The following is a 19,665-nucleotide window of genomic DNA, read 5'->3' as shown; positions in this document are numbered from 1 at the left end:
ATGTGATCACCGAGAACCTGACCTAGTGCTTAATCCCACTACCTTTCCAGCCAGGTAGACTCAGGTTTTTCCTTCACTTGATCACCTTATAACATAAGAAAGCCAATTTTTTTTTAATCCTGGGTAATATGATTTCATCAGCTCTTGGAAAGCTCTAGACTATAGGCCACCAGGTCTTTGTGTATAATACATAAAACAATGCTATGCTTTTGAAAATTATGAACATGAGAGCACTGGGTCCATATCTTTGTGACTCATTTTAAGAATCATCTTTTCTATGGAGTTTTTCCTTTCGGTAGTGGAATTTAGCATCCAGGATGCTGCTCCCTACTCCTGCTCCTGTTTTTCGTTCCTGCCCTTGAAGTTCCCTGAATTTGGAATTTGACTGACACCTTCAAATTCTCAACTTTTTATAAAGGCTTGTTTCACTGGATTTTTATTTCTCTCATCCTAGAATACTAGGAATCTCCCAAACTTCATCTTATACAGAACTATATGCTTGCTGCCCCACCTGAACACCATCCAGACATCTTCAAACACCTAGCCACCCTTGCCACTTACATAGTTTCATCTGTGTTCCAAATGACCATGAATTATTTGAGGTCCAGGCTTTTGAGCTTCACAAAGTGCTTGGAACAAAGCAAACTTGGAATACTTTTAGAATGAATGAATTCTAAAATTAAGCAAGAATTCAGCAATGAATGAATGAATGAATGAATAGTCTGTAACACTGAAATAACCAAATAATCTCACACAGTTGTATTTGGGCTAATAATTGACCCATCGGGTGCACAGAAAGAAAATTTCTCCCCATTTTCTACTAATTCTTCCACCCTAATAAACCTACTTAGGAATTTCCATGATTAATTTACTTCTGATTTTTCTGAGAATCAGACTAGGAGAATGTACTTTCTAGGTTCCTTGTAAGACCTTGAGTTGTAAAGATAAGGGTGAATATTGGCTTCACCCACAGAAGCCCAGATTATGATTTGAACAAATCTTTTGCTGGGTATATATTTAATTCCTAGCACACTGTTACATTCCATCACACAGCTAGATACTTACAATATGTCCTTTTTTCATGCATATTGTTCTTGATAAAAAGTTTACTGAAATTTAATTTTTTTCTTTTCTTTTCATGGGCAGGCATCGGGAATTGAACCCAGGTCTCTGGCATGGCAGGTGAGAACTCTGCCATTGAGCCACCGTGGCTGGCCCGAAAATTAATTTTTAAAAGCAAAATATTTAAAAAGAGTATCAAGTACATTGACAAAATTCTATAATTTGTAAGAAAATGTACGTGAAACCTGAAGTTTGTCAATTAATCAAATGCAACTCAGCTTCTATCCAGTTATGTATAGATTATGTTTACTGTAGGATCTGGGTTTATTTGGTTATATTCGAAAGGAAGTGCGGTGCAGGGCCTCGGATGGCAATGCCGAGGCCCCAGAGACTAGGAAGGTCTTGAAACAGCCTTGCAGGAAAAGTTGGAAATTTGGCTTGTGATGTGAAGTATTCCCATGATAAGTGTTGTCGACTAATTTTGAATTTTAAAAATGTTTGTAGGCCAAATAAAATCTGCTGTGGGCCAGATCAAGCCCGTGGGCCCCTACTGTGTGAAGTCGGTTTGATCAGCTTGGATTATTCGGTCTTGCTGAATTCTCTACCTTCATTCTATACTCCTTTTGACCCATATTCTCCTTAGGCATCTTCTTAAATCTTTCTAAATCATCAGCTCAATTATCTATAGCAAAAAAGACAAAGTGCTAAAAGTGACTTTCAAGAAACCACATCATTTTGCTCTTAATTAGCTTTCCAACCTTATTTTCCATTACATCTACTCTTCAGATCCTGTACCATATTCAAATTATACACTCCAGGTGAATTTCGACCTCTGGATCTCTGCTGACCTGTTGTCTGTACCCTGGGTGACTATATTCATCATCTTCATTTATCCAATTCTTATACTCTTAAACATAATACCTAAAATAAATGTTCTGTTTTTCTTCGTCTCAATCCTAAACTTTATATTTAATGTATGAGATATCAGTCATAGTGCACTTACTTAATTTCTTCAACTATAAATAGTAAAACATTGGCGTGTTTGAGCTCCTCAGTTTACTGATGGGGATATGCCATAGAAAACCACCAGTCAAGGTGGGCCACGGTGGCTCAGTGGCAGAGCTCTCTCCTGCCATGCCGGAGACCCAGGTTCTATTCCGGGTGCCTGCCAATGCAAAAAAAAGAAAAAATCAGCAGTCTAAGAGTTTAAGTCGAGAGTTGATGAGACTCTGAACTACATCAGCAACCTTGGGGATAAGAAGAGGGGATGGTGAAGAGAGAGGACAAGAAGATCCATTTTCATTTTGATCCACAACAATAACCCATGCCATACAGTCAGCACCTAGAAAATGATTAATGTACTATTTTCTAGAGCCAGACAAAGAAGTGTCACCCCAAGACGAAATCTTAACTAATTAATGTTAACCTTCTATATTACTATAAATATAACTAGCAATGAAGTACTTGCTTTTCAAAGAAAGTCTAAGAAAAATTATTCTGAAATCAAGTACTGTAATTATTTTGTTATGTATGGGGAAAAAGTGCATGGTATTTTATTATCAGGTCTATGAGAAAGGATAGTATAATTAATCATCAATTATCTTCTTAAAATTAGGCTTCTTTTAAAACAAAAATCAGAGAAATTCATTCATTTTTAATTGGGGCTTTAAGATGACATTTTAAATTAGCATCATGAAAATATTAGGAAAAAAACATTTGCATAACTCACAAAAGACCCCATTCTCCGTAATGTGCATCAAGTGCGTCATCAGTAATAAGACTTTGTCCTTGTTTGCCATTTTTTAATTTTAAAAAAGCTTTAATTTCTTTACAGATGTTTATTAAGCTCCCATGAGCCTCATGAGGATAATTCTCTGAGAAATTAAACTGCAAAAAAAATTCCTGAGTTTCCCCCAAGTCACACGAGGATCAACTGAGTCACAGAGGCAGAAAAACCTATTCTAGGTTGCTCAATTTTCTACAGTAAAATATTATTCTGCAAAACTATAGAATTCAGAAGCGAGCCCATACAATGTGTTGGAGGGCAGGTGTGTTAGATTCCCTGTCAACTTGGCCAGGTGATGATGCCCCATTGTTCTGTTGCTGTGGACTTAAATCATCAGCATGTGAAATTCATCTATGGCTGAATAAGGGGTGTGCCTCCACAATGAATGAGGTTTAATTTCATTCACTGGAGGCTAGGAAGAGAGAGGTCAGAAGAGAGCTTAGCAGCTCAGTATACCTCATCTCAGCACTCGTAGCTCAGCCTAGACATTTGGAGATGCAGAAAGGAATCCTCCCGGGAAAGGTCGTTGAGACCCAGAAGCCAGGAGAGAAGGCCAGCAGATGTCCCCATGTGCCTTCCCATGTGACAGAGATCCTCAGATGAAATCATGCTGCCTTTTGTCTGAAGAACTATAAATGTGTAATGAAAAAAATCCCCTTATTAAAAGCCATTCCATCTCTGGTGTGTTGTATTCTGGTACCTTTGGCAGACTAACACTTCCAACTTTTGAATAGAAAAAAGGAACATATTAGAGGAAGAAAGACAAGAATTGGCTCCAGCATTTAAAGGGTAACTCTCTACCACCATCTCACTCTTATTTAATGTGTTTCCATTCTATTACATTCAATTTTTATAACTGACAGAAGTTTCCCTTCCCTTCCCTTCCCTTCCCTTCCCTTCTTTTCCTTTTTCCTTTTCTTCATTAGTTAGTTCCTCTTCTTTCTCCCCATAGTCATTTGTTGGTTGCCAACTACAAGCAGGTACTAAACAGGTTATTTGGGGTGCCAACATTAATAGGACAAACATCCCACCTTCTAGGAGCTCATAGTTCAGGAAGAAACTGAAAGTTTGGTCAAGGAAAGGCATAACTTTTATACATTTTTTTACCCACAGAGGATTTGAACTTTTTAATTTGGCCAGGAAATTACCAACATTTTCACTTCAACATCTTAAATAATGACATTTTAAAGTCCTACTTAGGCTGGTATTATAGTAAATGAATCTTCTTCACAAAGGACTGGAATGGTAAAGAAAGTCTATTTTACCTGTGGATGGTGGTTCTCCATGGCTGGAGGTTACTTTAAAAAACATAATTACTTTTAAGGACACCTTTTCATACTGTAAACATTTCAGCATGTCATCCTAAAACCCTGGGTGCAGAGGTTTCTAGCTTTAAAAATCCTCGCTATTTTTCTCCTCCTTTTTTGGATCACTCCAAAAAATATATATTTCAAACAATAAATCACAAGCACAAGCAAACAATCTTTTCCTTTTCATGATCACTGCAGTCCCTGGACCATAGTTTTCCTCCTTACCTTTCAGCAATCTGTTAAATTTGAAAGATCTGTGCTTTTCTTGTATAGGTCAGAGACATCTTAGAGACTCACCTAGAGACCTGGGATATGTGACTGCTGCTTTCTTAACACAGCAGCCACTGACTCCGGTGAGTCCAAGATTGATGCTGTATATACCAACATGGATATTCGAACATCAGCCAGTTCGCCTAAGTGCTCTTCCTCTGGGTTCTGAGGTGTAGGAACGGCTCTGCTGTGGTTGGGAGAGCAGGGACTACTTGGGGTGCTTCTGATCCCCAGCACAGAGTCAGTGTCTTCCCATAACATAGTCCAGTGAAAAGGAACCCACAGTCATTGTGCAGATGAAGCGGAGTTTTGCCTCATGGCCTATTGTAAAATGTAATCAGAGCTTTCCTTTAATGGACTGAAAATCCTAACCAATTAGAAAACACTGTCTGACCCAAACCATAGTTCAGCTCAGACTCTGAAAGAGAGAATATTGTCTTTAATGTACTTCACCTCTCCCCTGAAACAAGCCCTGCTGCTTTTGAAAAGGTTAAAATTATGTCCGTGCAGCAACAGTATAAATGGCCTGCCTTAGAAAGGGGCAGGCATCAGAATGATATCCTGAATCCTTACTCTTTGCAAGATAAAGCAGCAGGCGTTGGAGAAACACGCCTGCTATATTTTCAGATAAAAGATCTGGAGAAGTGAGCAAACAGGAAATTTAATAAATCTATATTTAATAACATCATAATGAGAGGGGTTCCAGGTGCTTCTCATTGCCTTATGCAGAAAGACACAAATCCCTATGCATCCATGCACAGAGGAAAGGTGTCTCTGCTCCCCACCAGGAGAGGTATGGATAAAATGGGACTGCCCATGAATCCCAAGGCTTAAAAAATCATATTAAAGGTGAAATGTGTGTAAATAGCAGGGTAGCTGCTTTATGATCTTTTTTCAAATATATATGACTGGGAGGGAATTAATTTTGAAAAAAAAAAAGTGGTCGACCAAATAATTCAAAATACCATTTTTTCAGCTGAATCATCTGCCTCCTCATCTGGTCCCAAGAAGGCACTAAAAAGACAACGAGAAAGACTAAAGATGGGCTCTCAAATCATGCATGGAAGAAAACATACAAGAATATAAGGATATCTAGACTAGTTTATAAGAAACTCACCATGATGTGGAGGTGAGGGCCAACAAGGGGAGCTATGTTAGCGGCAAGCCCCGAGTCAGTGCCTAGACTGGGCTTTCCCAGGGGATTGTTTCTTAACTTAGTGTGCCATCAATTTAGTGCCTCTCGGCTCAACTCCACCCTTCTTCGCCCTACTCTGAGTACTAGTACAGTTCCTGTAAACATTTCTCTTTTGCCTGCTCTATTTATATTGGACTTTGTCAATAGAGGGCACTAGAGAAATTCTGTAAAGCCAGAGCAGAAGGAAGGGATTTTTCTTTTCCTCTTCAGCTGTGTTGTTTTCTTGTTACAGTCAAAGTATTGGGCTGCAGGGGCCCTCAGTGTTCAGCCTCAACCCTTTCTGCAAGATACTCCAGCCCTGGCAGGCTGCAAGTTCCTGCGGCAACTACCTACACCTTCTCCTTGGGGGTCTGGGTCTCAGCCTGGGGTGAGAAAGGGGTCTCCTCCAAGTTTCTAAGCTCCTTCTTTGCTCACTGCCTCACAGCCTGGAAGTAAGGGCCTGTTTCAGCAGTGGCTACTTCCATACCTCTTGCAGCCCTTTCATAGTTAACCACGTTTGGATAGCTAAATTCTTCCTATTAACTTTTCCCTGTTCAAATTGCTGGTGTGGTTTCTTTCTCCAGGAGGTCACCATGGAATCAAGCATCGAACCTGTCTCCAAGGGTTACCGTGATCCAGGATCTGATCTTGGTTTTGCAGACACAGAAACTCAAAGAACATGGAGAATTTAGGGTGTGCCTTATCATCAGAAAGACCTGGGTTCAAATCCTGTTTCCACCATTTAATAGCCTTGTAATCAAGAGCCACTTATATTGAATCACAGTTCTACTTAAAGGAGATGTTTTATTGGTTCCTCTTATGGGCTGGTACTACTTTAAACACCAGGGACACCAGCAAATTCTCTTCCCTTGGGGAGCTTATATTCTGCTAGGGGAAGACAGACAATGAACAAAAGCCACTGTGAAATATACAGTAGGTTATATAGTGATGAATGTTTGGGGGGGGGGGAATAGGCAGGAAAGGAAGATAAGTAATGTTGAGAGGTTGAGGATTTAAATAGAAAGAATGATTAGGGAAAACCACTCTGAGAATATAACATTTGAGGCAAATCTTGGAGGTGAAGAGAGAATTTGCTGGGAGGATACCAGGAGAAAGGTATTCCAGGAGAGGGGACTGTGCCCCATCGGCCAGTACGGCTGCGGCAATGGGAGCCAGGAGAAGAACTCTAGGAAATGAGGTCAGAAAGGTAATATAGGGGTGCAGAGTTGGGCTTGGGGTTGGGGAGGGAGGCTGGGAAGCATGGAGAGCCCTTAACCCAGTGCTTGGCACATGCTCTCTGAATGGTAACTCTTAGAAACTACCACTGGGACTTGGAGTTCCTCACAGAGAAAGAAGTCCTCAGAGCAGGAAGCATATCCTCTTCATGTGGGTATTTCTAGGATGTACCAAAGTGCCCAGCACCGAGAAAGTGCTGAATGAACAATGAACAAATTATTTACTCTGATTATACTCACGAAACTGTTATATGAGGTCAGAACATGAAGTTATTAATTTATAATATGGATACACCTCTCTAATGTGCTAATTATATCAGTCTGCTATCCAGGACACTTCCTACGAGATATCAAGGTAGTCAGGGAGTCTAATTAATCAAGAGAAAACTGCTTAATAAGCATGGAAGAAGGTTAAAGAAAGCTGGAGAGTCTTAAGGGATGTTACTTGCAATCCTGCCTTCTTTGCCCTGGCAATTTTGCAGATCAGATGATATTCCAAGTTGACAAATTAGGTCAAAGCAGGAAATGGAACAAACGCAGAAGGGGGATCCTTATTCCTATCTGGTTGTTCCTGGAAAACAGACACCAGCCGGCTATGTGCTTGAGGGGAGGCTGGTCTCTACCTCATGCTCCTGGAGTGATTCACCATGGGTCTAAACCAATCACCAAATCTCAAATCCCTTTACTGGGAATTTAGGCAAAAGTATGTGACACAATTTTCATTAGTAAGACTTGGGAAGAGGGCCACTGGTGTACTTTTGGGAGAGTTTTCTTCACTTTTGAACAGATTTGCATGAAATTAAGCCTTCTTTTCTGCTTTTTAATACAGTTCTATGAAAAAGTAATGCTTGGAGCTGATACGGCCATCAGGCATCCATGCACGGACATGCCTGAAGGATGCTGAAGATGCAGAGAAGGAAGACCGAAGAAGTCTGGGTCCTTTTTGACATTACTGGGCTGTGGATTAATCAACTTTGGAAAAGTCCCAACTGTGGAACCTCTCAATGTTATGTGAAATGATAAATTTCCTCACTGTTTAAATCTGCTCTTATAACCTTTATACCATTTCTTTGGTCTTCAAACTAGTAATTTCAGGGTATCAGTGCAAGCCTATAGTCATTACATCTTCTAATGGTGTTTGCAAGTTGCTCATCAAACTTCATATTTGCAAAACATTATCAATTTGGACTAGAAAAGTTTAAAATTCCTGCCCAATTCTGAGATTACATAATTTCCTTTGTTTATTACTAATATTCTAAGTATTATTATTATTATCTATATGTTATTGTATCAGTTAGGTTACTTTCAGCTTCAAGAAATAGAAATATCTTAAAAAGCGAATTTGCTAAACATGACTTATATCATGTAAAAATAAGTCCAGATGTTGAGAAGTTAGAAGATTAGTCAATAAAGCTGCTTAATAAGTCATCAGGATCAAGGTTCTTTCCACCTTTCCAGCCTGCAAGTCCCCAATGTGTCAATAAAGCTCCATAGTCACAAGATGACTGCAGCAGCTCCAGTTATCACATCTTTACATGGCAGCTCCAAAGGCAGGATGAAAGGAAAGGAAAACATCTTACTTCATTCCATTTTTTTTTAAGAATGAGGAAAACTTTCCATAAAGAAACCCACGTCATCAGGTTCTTCATTGGTCAGAACTTTTTCACATACTGTGATCAGTTTCAATCAGCAGACTTTCCCTCATTTCTCACTGGTAGGAAGTAATATGCATACTAAATCACTCGAAGGCAAAGGGGAAAAAGGCCTAAAGCTATTTTGAGTCATTTGTTGGTGTTGGTAAGGGTTCCCCTGAAGTATATGCCTCCTACAGAAGAACTTGGCAAATTTAGGTCCTGTTAGCAAGAAAGATGAGTTGCAGATACAAGAACCCCATTGTCAAAACCCCAAATCAGAGCTGATAACAGAAATGAATATTTCATATCAAGATTGTCCTAAGAAGTCTGAAAGACCATAGAGATGGTGAGTTTAGTGGCATTTAGAAGGGATTGATGAGGTTTCTGAGTAATTTCCAATATTTCAAGAACCATAAGAGAAATTTTGCACAAAGTAACCAAAATGCCGAATTTCTTTGATTTTGACCATTTTCTATGAATTTAGTATAATATAGTTTTCTCGTGCTATTCAGTAGCTCATATTAGCCGATTATATGGAATTAATTAAGGTGTTTTGATAAATTAGTTACTAAATATATTTGAAAGATAGGCTATTAAAACAATAAATCTTTGGGAAAAAAATAAATTTTAAATGGACATTGGTAGGGGAAAATATGAGAAATCATTAATGTTCAAATCATTCCCTTCCTCAAGGAGATGTAAAGTATTTCAGCTCCTCTGCTTCAGGGGTACAATCCTTTCTAAACAGACAAACAGTAACCATTCAGAGACATTAAACCACTCCATCTTAGTCCATTCTGTACCTAGGTAATTAACTTTCACTCTGACCATATGCTCAAAAAATTACTATCTTTCCATATCATTAACTCACGGCACCACCAGGACTTTTTAAATAAATGCACTAACTAATCAAAATGGGGTATAATATGCACCGCCCGTTACCTTTTTTTTCTAAGGGAAAAGGACCAATCAACAATGAGCATTTAAATTCAATTCCATCAGCAAAATTTGATATAGAGACATTTGTGTTTTATACCCTGCAATTACTATCTGCTAATAGTAATTTAATTGTTTAATAAATATTACCAAGGAGAATTAGCATTAATGAAAATGGAGAGCACTTTAATATGAACTCTTCTAAAATTTTTATTTTTCAGTAACGATAACTATATGTGGTAATTAGAAAAAGCACATTAATCAAAACCAGAGAATGCTCATGAGAAATGGTTGCATAGATCTTGAACGTTAGGTGGCCGAACAGATAGCTAACTCTAAAAGTAGTGTTTGAAGAGAGTAAAGCACGCCATAAATTGTCAGGATTTTTTAGCATATCATCTGTTGCTAATTTAATTGGGAAGGACAAAAACAACTGGCTAGGAAGAGAATGCACTGACATTGCATGAACACACCATCCTCATGCCCTTTTACATGGATTTTATGACGCTGTCAGGCCAGCTCCTAATACTGCTCGGTGGCTAAAAGATGTAATTAACCGCTGAAGAGTAAAACATCCAAGGAGCAGACACAGATGCAAACGTTGTTGGAAAATGTTCTGGGAAGTTTTCTTTTATTTCTTCTTAATTGAATGACTATGGTTTTTGTCCATATTGAGTGAAATTGACACTGAGCAAAGAATACATATGCTACCCAGTGTCAGACTAGTGGACCACTGTCTTAGGGAGCTTTTTTGGTTTCTCGGAGCAAAGACCCAAACTAACTCAAGTAAATTAGGTAAAGAAAAAGGAATCTGCAGAAATAGAAGACACAGTAGGGTCAAGCCATGGGAAGAGCGACTTTGGATCCAAGACTTCCCTGGAGAATTCAGCTGTAAGGCATCCTGCAGCAGTGCTGCACAATTTACATGCCTTCTCTGCATCCCTGCTTTTCTCCACATCTGCTCTGTTTTCCCTTCCTCTGAACTGGCTTCTTTGCCCTCAAATCTGTGTTGTTGTTTTCTTTTTACTTTGGTCTTAAAGCACCTGCTCATTGATAACTACAGCTGTGTATAATTTTACTTCACTCACTATCCAGCCCATCTCTGCTCCACTACCTTTCACTCTCTCCCCTCTGCTACCTGCTTTATTCTCTTGGATTGTACATTCAAAACACCCAGGAGACCAGATCATCTTTTGTGCACAGGTCACTCACTAAATTAACTTGAGTCAGATGCGCATCCTAGTCCAATTAGTCACATCCAAGAGCAGTAGGGACACGTGGTACTAAACGAGACTCTTCCTTCCATAGGGTCTGTGCATGAGGCCACTTCCTTCGGGAGAGGCTCTAGGTCTCCCAGGCAGTGTGATTGGCATCTCTAATAAAACAAGTAAATTAGGAAATTTGGCCAGAAGAAAACCTTATGTAGTTGTTATCTACTTTGGAGATCATCAGTGAGTCAGAAAATTGGATAATTGCTTCATATTTACTTCATGTAATGTGGTCATAGCTGATACTTTTAAAATTTATAACTAAATGTTAGGTGTTATGAGAGACACCTTTCAAGTCCACAGGAATTGTTCTAATACAATTAGCTTCTTGTGTCAAATTTGATGCTGAATCAAAACCAACTGCAATAGATAGAAACATGTAGGAATCCACCATTTTCTCTAACTTCCATGATATAAACTCCCATTAGAATCCATGAATCATGGCTATCCACTCTGTTGTTAATAGGTTCTGTAGGAGACATTTAAAAATAAAGGGCAATTATTATTTATGGATTGTAATGAGTCCTGCCCAACCCAGAGGGACATTGTGAAGATGACTGCCAGATTTTGCAAAATGCCTTTGGCTTTTCAATAGAAAGGTACTATATATGATAATAAAAGAAACAGCAATAATATTCTTGCAAAACCCTGGCACTGACTTCATCTTTGTCTTAAAAAATAAGGCAGTTCATCTTTAGGCCTTATGGGGATTACTGAATTCATTTTGTTCTGAGAATACTGAAGTTGATGAAAAAAAGATGCTCATTATAAAAGCACTTTCTTTGTTTCCTGTTCTATTCGATATTGTTGCTCTTTATTTTTGCTTACACTGAAGAGTTGACTATCATTTGTGTGTGCACAAGGGTGCTAATTGGAACACAAACACTGTCAGACTCTTAAACGTTTTCTCAAATAAGGCATCAGAAGCTTTGCACATATGCTCACCCAGATAAACATGTGCATTCACATGTCCATGCAGTTATATGTCCTTGAATGAGAGGGTAGACAAAAATAAGTGAAGGGGATGTGGAGAGATTTTTAACATAATATTATAGTACTATCTATATATGAATTGTGCTTGTATAGCTTTACAAAACAACTTTGTATATATTATTTCTTTAGATTCTCACTAGAACCTTGGAACTAGGTGGAGAGATGAGGTTGGTTTAGTTATCCTGCCCTGGGCACCATAAGATTCAGACTTGCCAGTGGACAACAGGCCCAGGGAGGCAAATGCACTGACAGTTTTTGGCTGGAGACAAAAATAAAGACTCAATGGAACCCCATCATTCCTTTCTAAGTAATTTTCAGGAGCCAGCAGATATGGAGACAAGCCACAGAGTTAAAAGTAAAGCAATGTAAGGAGGCCAAGAGTGAGGGTCTCTTGAAATCCAAGAGTCATACAAAGGTCCCTGTGATCATTTTCCTATGCCTTTAAATCTGCCTCACATATTTAATGTGAAATTAATTCACTACAAACAGACAAGCTGTCTTAACCAAATTACAACACAGAATAAAGTAAATGTCCCCAGAAAAAAACTGCGCTAGCCTTCCCTCTGCAGAAACGCTCATCAATCCCCTGCCTCTTGTAAAATAATCAGCTTTCTCTAGTTTTCTTGAATTCTTACTTTTTAAAAATTGTAGCCACTTTCAAAAGTGCAGCCTAGCAACTTTCTCCCTATAGAAAACTTCACCTTGTCATTCTGCCACTTCTAAATCTAATTTAGAATTGCTTTTCTGGTTTTTACAACTCTTCATCGGTTTGCCCCTCCCTCTCTTTCCAAATTCATTTCTCCTTATTTTCATCAATCTGTCACCCTCATTCCACCCCCTCACTCCATTTCTTGCCTTTTCAGGCAGTTTCTGGTTGAATGAGAAGATTGAAAATCTCATTTATCACTTGTGAGAAGTCTCACAGGAACATATTGCAAAACCTCCCTCACACCCAAGAAAGTGAAAGAGAGAGAGAGAGTGGCACCTAAAAATGAATATCTAAAGAAGGAATACTCCTAAAATAGAGCAAAATAATAAAATGCTGCTGCTGGGCTTTCTTTAAAAAGCAACAAAAAAACTCACAGTGGAACTTCCCCGCTGTAGATAAGCTGTTATACAAAGTCTTTGAATCTGGATAAAGTTCACAAATTGCTCAATTTCTTTTAAAAAACAAAATCCATGCTGTTCAAATTGCCACAGCCCAAAACGCTGCAGAAACAAAGTCCCAGTGCCACTCAGCTTCAACGCTGCTCTGGTATGTTACCCCACCAAGAAAACTTGGCCATTCAGATATCTGCTAAGCCACACTTCATCATCAAACTGTCTCTTTCCATTCCAGGCTTGACAGACATGCATTCATAAAGATGAATTCTTCATGGTCCCAAGTTACATGCAAGTGATTGCAACAATGATATCCTCCATGGCCAACACTGCTTTTCTACTTAGGCAAGGAAACAGTAAGATAGGATTGTATGATAGCAATATTGGATATTGAGGCTCAAAATCCAACATTTTCCCTGCTGGCAGGAACACTAGAGAGTGGTGTCTTGATCCTGCCATGAGTGATGGCAGGCAATGAGATGATAAGGAAAAGAGAAAGATAGACCCACTGGGTCCCTCCCAAAAGGCAGTCAAGCCTTTAGCATGAACTACCTTGTAGCTCATTGGAGATAGATCTGCAAGTTCAGTAGAAGATCATGGTAGGATCTTCACTGGGTCACCAAGGGTCTTTCGTCTTCTGAATGGAAAGAAAGTAACTGCCGTAAAGGAAGATGGTATAAGATGGGAAACACAGACTACTATGTCCAAGTCCTGTGAATGGATGTGCTCTGCCAACAGGTTTCTGTTTTACTCTATAACAGAAAGGAAAAGAGATGAAACTTCCTGCAAAATGAAGCCCATATGCTGGTGTCTCCACTTACTGATGGTGATGAATTTAGACTATGGATTAAATTGTGTCTGCACGCACATTGTCTTCTCTCCTCATAATCTTTTCTTATACTATACTTTTCCAGTTTTGCTTTTTTTGGATTCAGATTTCTAAGTGTGTCAGGTTGTGAGTAAAGAAGGAATTTTCATTCTAATTTGTTTAGTATATGGAATTTAAAGTCAAATGTGGTATATATATGCTATCTTTGAAAGAAGCTGTGAAGAATACATTCTAGTGAAAAACCTTCCTGTTGTCTTGTGGTTCCTGGTGTGGTCATAGAAATGGAATCCAGTTCTACTTTCATTAAAAATTTCCCATAGTCTTGGCATGTTCCTTTTCATAATGAGCCAATATTTTTAACATGTCCACTATCAAAACTGACTTCATACATTCATTTCTTAAAAGACTGCATGCTGTGCTCATTTCAGCAGCACGTATATTAAAATTAGAACAATACAGAGAAGATGAGCATGGTGCCTGCACAAGAATGACGCAAATTTATGAAGTGTTCCATATGTTTGGAGAAAAAAAAAAGACTGCATGCTACTAAGTTTGCATGTTTTCTAGCATTATATTTGTCCTCTACACCACCTCTTACAAACTGCTGTTCCCACTCTTATTGGCTTTTCCTTACATTTTCCTCAATTCCGACATTTCCATTTGCTTTTCTCCTTCTCTCATTTCTCTGCTAATGCTCTGGAGGACATTGGGTTTTATTGCTATTATTTTATTTTATTTTTTCTTCAAAGGTCTGAATAGTGAAGCTGAAAATATTCGGAAAATGATTCCATAAATATCAAGATGTTGGTATTAAGTGAAAGCTGGGCCAGGAATTCTAACTCCTAGGGTGTGGACTGTTTTTTAGTGGACTACACAAGAAATAGGTGGAGATCCAAAATCCAAGTGCCCTTAATTTATTTTGAAGGTGAAACCAAATCAGGGTTCCCAGTGGTGAACTTAACGTAAAGTAATTTCATCCATGATGATAGACAAGTTTAGGGAATACATTCTTAACTCATTTTTACAACTAAGAAAGACGTTCGTAATAAATTTCTGTAAATGCTGTAGAAATTAAACTTCAAGAACAAAAGTCATTTAATTTGCTTAACTTACCATATAGCTCTTAAATTTTTGATAAAAAAAAGTAGAACTGGCATCTTAGCTAAGTGATATTTTTCTCTAAAAATGAAAGGACAAGAAAGCTCATTGGCACAGTACCAGCTGCTGCTGAACTCCTTTTTGTTGCCTGAATTTTTGGGTAAAAGGTACATAAAATCTTCTTTGGTGTAATTTAGTGGTGGTGATTTTCGATTTTGTTTGGCTTTTGTTTCCTTTAATGCTGAGATTCAAAATAGTTCTTTTGGGGGTACAAGGGAAGTTCAGTGGTAGAATTCTCACCTGCCATGTGGGAAACCTGGGTTCAATTCCTGGCCTGTGCACTACCAAAAATAATAATAATAATTCTCTTTAAGAAAAAGAGAGCATGCTTGTAAAATATAGATGCAGGACTGAAATTTGGGCCTGGAGGGAGAGGGCAAAGAGCATAAACTGGCTGTCAGCGGCTCTCCAGTGTGTTACAGGAGAGTGCCGAGACCCAGACACAGCAGACTCAGACCAGCAATTCACAGTCGCAGGTGAAGGGTGACCTCAGCTTGGAGAAATGAGAAAGAAGCCTTGCAGGTGACATTCATACAACTATCGTGTTTTCCCAAAAGAGCAGAGGAAGGGGGTCCTAAGCATTAGCGGGCAGAAGAATCAGGTGGAAAACTGCTTAAAACTTCAGATCCCTAGTTCCATCTCCAGAATCTTGGGGAAGGGCCAGGGAATCGTTAAGCAACCAGCACAGGTGATTCTGATGCAGCTAGTCCAGGAACCAGACTTTTCAATCCCCGGCCTGGGGTGCAGCATCTCTGACCATAAAAAAGCACAAAGATCTCTGACAATTATGCAAGTTATAAAGCTACAACTTTCTACCTAGGGATCTAGCTTCCCTTTAACCACTTTTTAAAATCATGCTTATCCGTGTTATTAAATTATTTAGGGGCTATTTAATTAAGATAGTTCACTTTCTGATGTTCTGACCTCTCATCAGACAATGTGTTCCAATTCGGGTCTTCTTTTTAGAAGAAACTCACCTCTCTGTAGTCATAATAGTTGCTTGTTGATTGCCGTTTCATTCTTAAAAAGTAAAACTCACATGGAGGGTGACACTCAATCCCTGCTTCTCACAGCTACCCAGAAATAAAATAATCCTAGCTATAAATGAGCCTAAGCTATTCTGAGCCTGTCTCGTTGCCACTGTATGAAATGCCAGCACAGAGCCTAGAAAGAATCAATTGTTCTTCAAAGGGCCAGCTATAAACACTGCCATTTCCTTCACAGTGGCTGCCACTCTGGAATGCTGCAAGCTGCTGGTGTTTTAGTGACACTAATTCTCTCCATTCCTTCTTGCTTCTTTATAGGCCCCAGAGTATCTGTCTGAAGGCAAAATTTCCTAGCAGCACAAGAGCACCATCTTGGGATGCACATTTTTGCAGTCAGAGAGAGGATTTGAGTAGCACAGGATTCATTCACAGTTACAGGCAAGTACGACCACTTCAAGAAACAAATCAAAAGAAAGGGGGAAAAAGGTGGTGAAGGAGTTATTTTAATCATATGCATTAGACTGGCAGCATTTCTTAGAGTTTTTCTTGGTAGGAAATATAGACTTTATCCAGAAGAGATACAACTACCACCTTCCAAAAAATTCATAGTCGTCTTTGTAGTCTGTGGGTGAGGGTTAAAGTCATCTTTGAAAGAATCTGCTATAAACCTAGTGTCAAAGAAACTTAGAAGGATTTATGAAAAATAACTTCTTTTTATATAACCTGCAAAAATGTGCTGATCCTAGTCACCAACTATATGATAATATCTGAGATGTGCAGGAAGGCTATTGGATTTTAGGACTGCTTTCAGAAATACAAATAAAAGTACCTGTTATTTTTGCCTAAAGCTCGTGTGAATCACTGGCGAGTCATTGCATAATTTAGAGGTTTTAACACACTAGAACATTTGCTCCTTAGATATATGGGTGCTTTTACAAACTCTGCTAGAGGATCTCATGTGGCCTTTGGTCACTCCTGGCTGGGCTTTTCAGTGCTGGTATTGATGCTACATTTCCCTCAGCTGCCCATGCACTGTTTGGGGATGGCACAGAACAAGACTGTTGGCAGTTGGGAGACAAGTAATAACAGGGATCACTGGGGAGGGATTAGTGTTTTTCCTTGTGGATCTCAGAGAGCTTGGTGTATACACGACAACTTCATACACATCCTGTGGTTGCCATAGATACCAAGTGTGTTAGTTAGATTCTGTTGTCAACTTGGCCAGGTGAGCATACCTAGTCTTGTTGCTGTGGACATAAGCCAACAGTACGTGAACCTCATCTGTTGTCAATTACATCTGCAGTCAGCTAGGAGGCGTGTCTGCTGCAGTGAGTGATGTTTGACTTAATTGGCTGGTGCTTAAATGAGAGATTGCAATGTAGCACTGTTAAGCAGCTCGGCATTTCTCATCTCAGCACTTGCAGCTCAGCCCAGGCCTTTGGAGATGCAGAAAGAAGTCACCCCGGGGAAAGTTGTTGGAACCCAGGGGCCTGGAAAGAAGACCAGCAGAGACCATCTTGTGCCTTCCACATAAGAAAGAACCTCAGTGGAAAGTTAGCTGCCTTTCCTCTGAAGAACCAATAAAATAAATCCCCTTTTATTAAAAGCCAATCCGTCTCTGGTGTGTTGCATTCTGGCAGCTAGCAAACCAGAACACAAGGCATTGCCCATATTCCCTTTCATCCCCCAATTCTTTTCTCTCCCTGAGCTCAGGCAGGCTGTACAGCAATGCCAATGTCAATGCCAATTCCACTGCCATGTGCCGAGGACCAACTAGCAAAATTTAGTGCTATTAATTTCAAAGGCAGAATGATCTCAAGGATGCAACAAGGAGTTAAGAACATGCCAATGCCCCAGCCCCATGGTCCCTGGGTTAAAGGAAAATGAACAGCCTCTGTTCCAGAGGCTATAGGAGAATCAGGTCACTGGGGGACAAGTAGGAGATGGAATTTAAGGAAAGAAGGTTGAAAGGGTAAGGAAGTTAATAAGGTATTAGGGTAAGGCTTGACAAAAGCAATAACAAATAAACCGCAAATTTTCAGTGGCTAGTTTTTCATGCTCAGGTCAACAGTTCATTGTGAGTATTCTTAGCTGCAGCTTCTCTCCATGGAGCAGCTCGGGGGATCAAGTTCCTTCCACCTTGTGGCCTGGACATGGGTGAGAGAGCAGGAAAGGTGCAGATGCTTTTTAAAACTCCATCTTGGAAGTGAGATGACTCTCTTCCATATTCTATTGGTGATGAACAGCCATGTGGCCACACAGGGAGAGGACTGGAGGATGCAGCTCCTTACTGGGCAGCCACCACCTAGAAATGACTCTACATTACGAAAAGGGCTGAATTTGTGGAAGCAGCAGGCCACTTCTACTAGGGCACAATGAACAGGACTGAGAAGGGAATCAGCAGCAGCAGAAGCAGACAGTGTTAAAGGAACTGGACAAGAGAGCTGACCAAAAGAAATTGAATTGCCTTGCAGCCATGCACAATAAAAAGGAGATACAGACTGAGATTTCAGGCCTGATGATATCAGGAGGCTTTGCCCAGTGTTCAAATGAAATGTAATCAAAGAACTAGTTCGGGGGCCTCAAAGAAATTCTTTCTAGTTTATTAGAGGAAAGGATGAACTGCTTTCCAGTTGTTCACATCCAAAGAAATTTGCTGTTCACAGTAGCTGGGATGCTTAAAGGTAGTGAAAGCAGAGTTATCTAAACTCCAAATTAGAGCTATCCAATAGAAATTTCTGCCATGATGGAAATGTTCTGTATCTGTACTGTCCAATGCAGCAGCCACTAGCCATGTGTGGCTGTCGAACACTGGAGATCAGTCTGGTGTGAAGGTAGAACTGAATTTTTAAATTCATTTAATTTTAGTAAATTCAAATTTACAATTAAATAACCATACATGGTTGGGGGCTACCATATTAAATAGTGTGGCTCTAAGGGAATGGTCTTTGTTGTCTGCCCAGGCTTCACCCTTTCTGAAAACTCCCCCTTCCAGAAGTTTTCTCAGGCAACTCTGCACTATCAGGTTCTTACAATATTTCCTCCCCACCAGCCATGGTGGAGTAGACCAAGCGTGAGGACCACACCAAAGTTAGCCCAGCAGACTCTTCCCAGATGCTGGCAGAATGACGGAGAAGTCAGACCTCCTCCAGGTGGATTCAGTAACTGTTGGTGGACAAATTTTTTACAGGAGGACAGGAGAAGTAGAGGAGGATTGTCCACAAGGGAGCGGTATTTAGCAGACATGCAGAGGACAATGAGATGAGAAAGTCAGAATCTCAGTCCCGGTTCTAGTCCCTGAATCCAATGTTCTCCTAAGGCAGGACTGAAGCTGGGTCTAAGTTGTGAGGCACACTCGTGAATTATTTTAATAAATTCCTCTTTTGCCTACAGCTAACCTATTAAAAGGAGCTTTGGGAAAGCACTCCTTGAGCACAGCCAATCACCAGGTGGGTGAGGGGGGAATCGGCTGGCCAGCTGGCTGCTGGACCTGACAGATTCACAGCAGACCCCTGGGAGAGGAGACCTGAGGCAGGCTAACAGCTGGTCCCTGAGGTCACCAGAAATCCCGGATTTAACCTGGCCTTGCAGGTGAGAATATCGCTCTGCATCAGTTCATCCACAGGTGAGCAGGCTGTGAGGATTGGGTTTGAGACAAATTTGCCACTCACAAATTTGGCAAATGACTAATTTATGAACAAGAATGCCAGTTTATTATTCGCCTGACTAGTAAAGAGCAGTGGTATTCAAAGGCTGTATTGAATTGGCCCTAATTTTTTTCAAAGCTTTGATTTCCTCTGCTTTCTCCCATGCATCCTCTCTCTGTTACATGAATATGACATATATTTCTTCCGTCTTCTATGCCTTTGTTCTTCCCATTAACTGAGTCTGGAATGCTTCACAACATTTTCATCTGTCAAAAG

The 19,665-nt window shown here is 39.8% G+C and overlaps 1 non-coding gene across 1 annotated transcript; it reads left to right on the top strand.

Moving 5' to 3' along the window:
* Positions 1-14,013: 14,013 nt before the first annotated feature.
* LOC143685362 (U6 spliceosomal RNA) lies at positions 14,014-14,118 on the top strand. The gene has a single exon (XR_013176605.1). It is a non-coding gene; the product is annotated as a U6 spliceosomal RNA (small nuclear RNA).
* Positions 14,119-19,665: the final 5,547 nt, after the last annotated feature.

Source organism: Tamandua tetradactyla, chromosome 5 (genome assembly GCF_023851605.1).
Source record: "Tamandua tetradactyla isolate mTamTet1 chromosome 5, mTamTet1.pri, whole genome shotgun sequence".
NCBI classification, from domain to species: Eukaryota; Metazoa; Chordata; class Mammalia; order Pilosa; family Myrmecophagidae; genus Tamandua; species Tamandua tetradactyla.
This window is presented reverse-complemented; position numbering and strand designations above follow the sequence as displayed.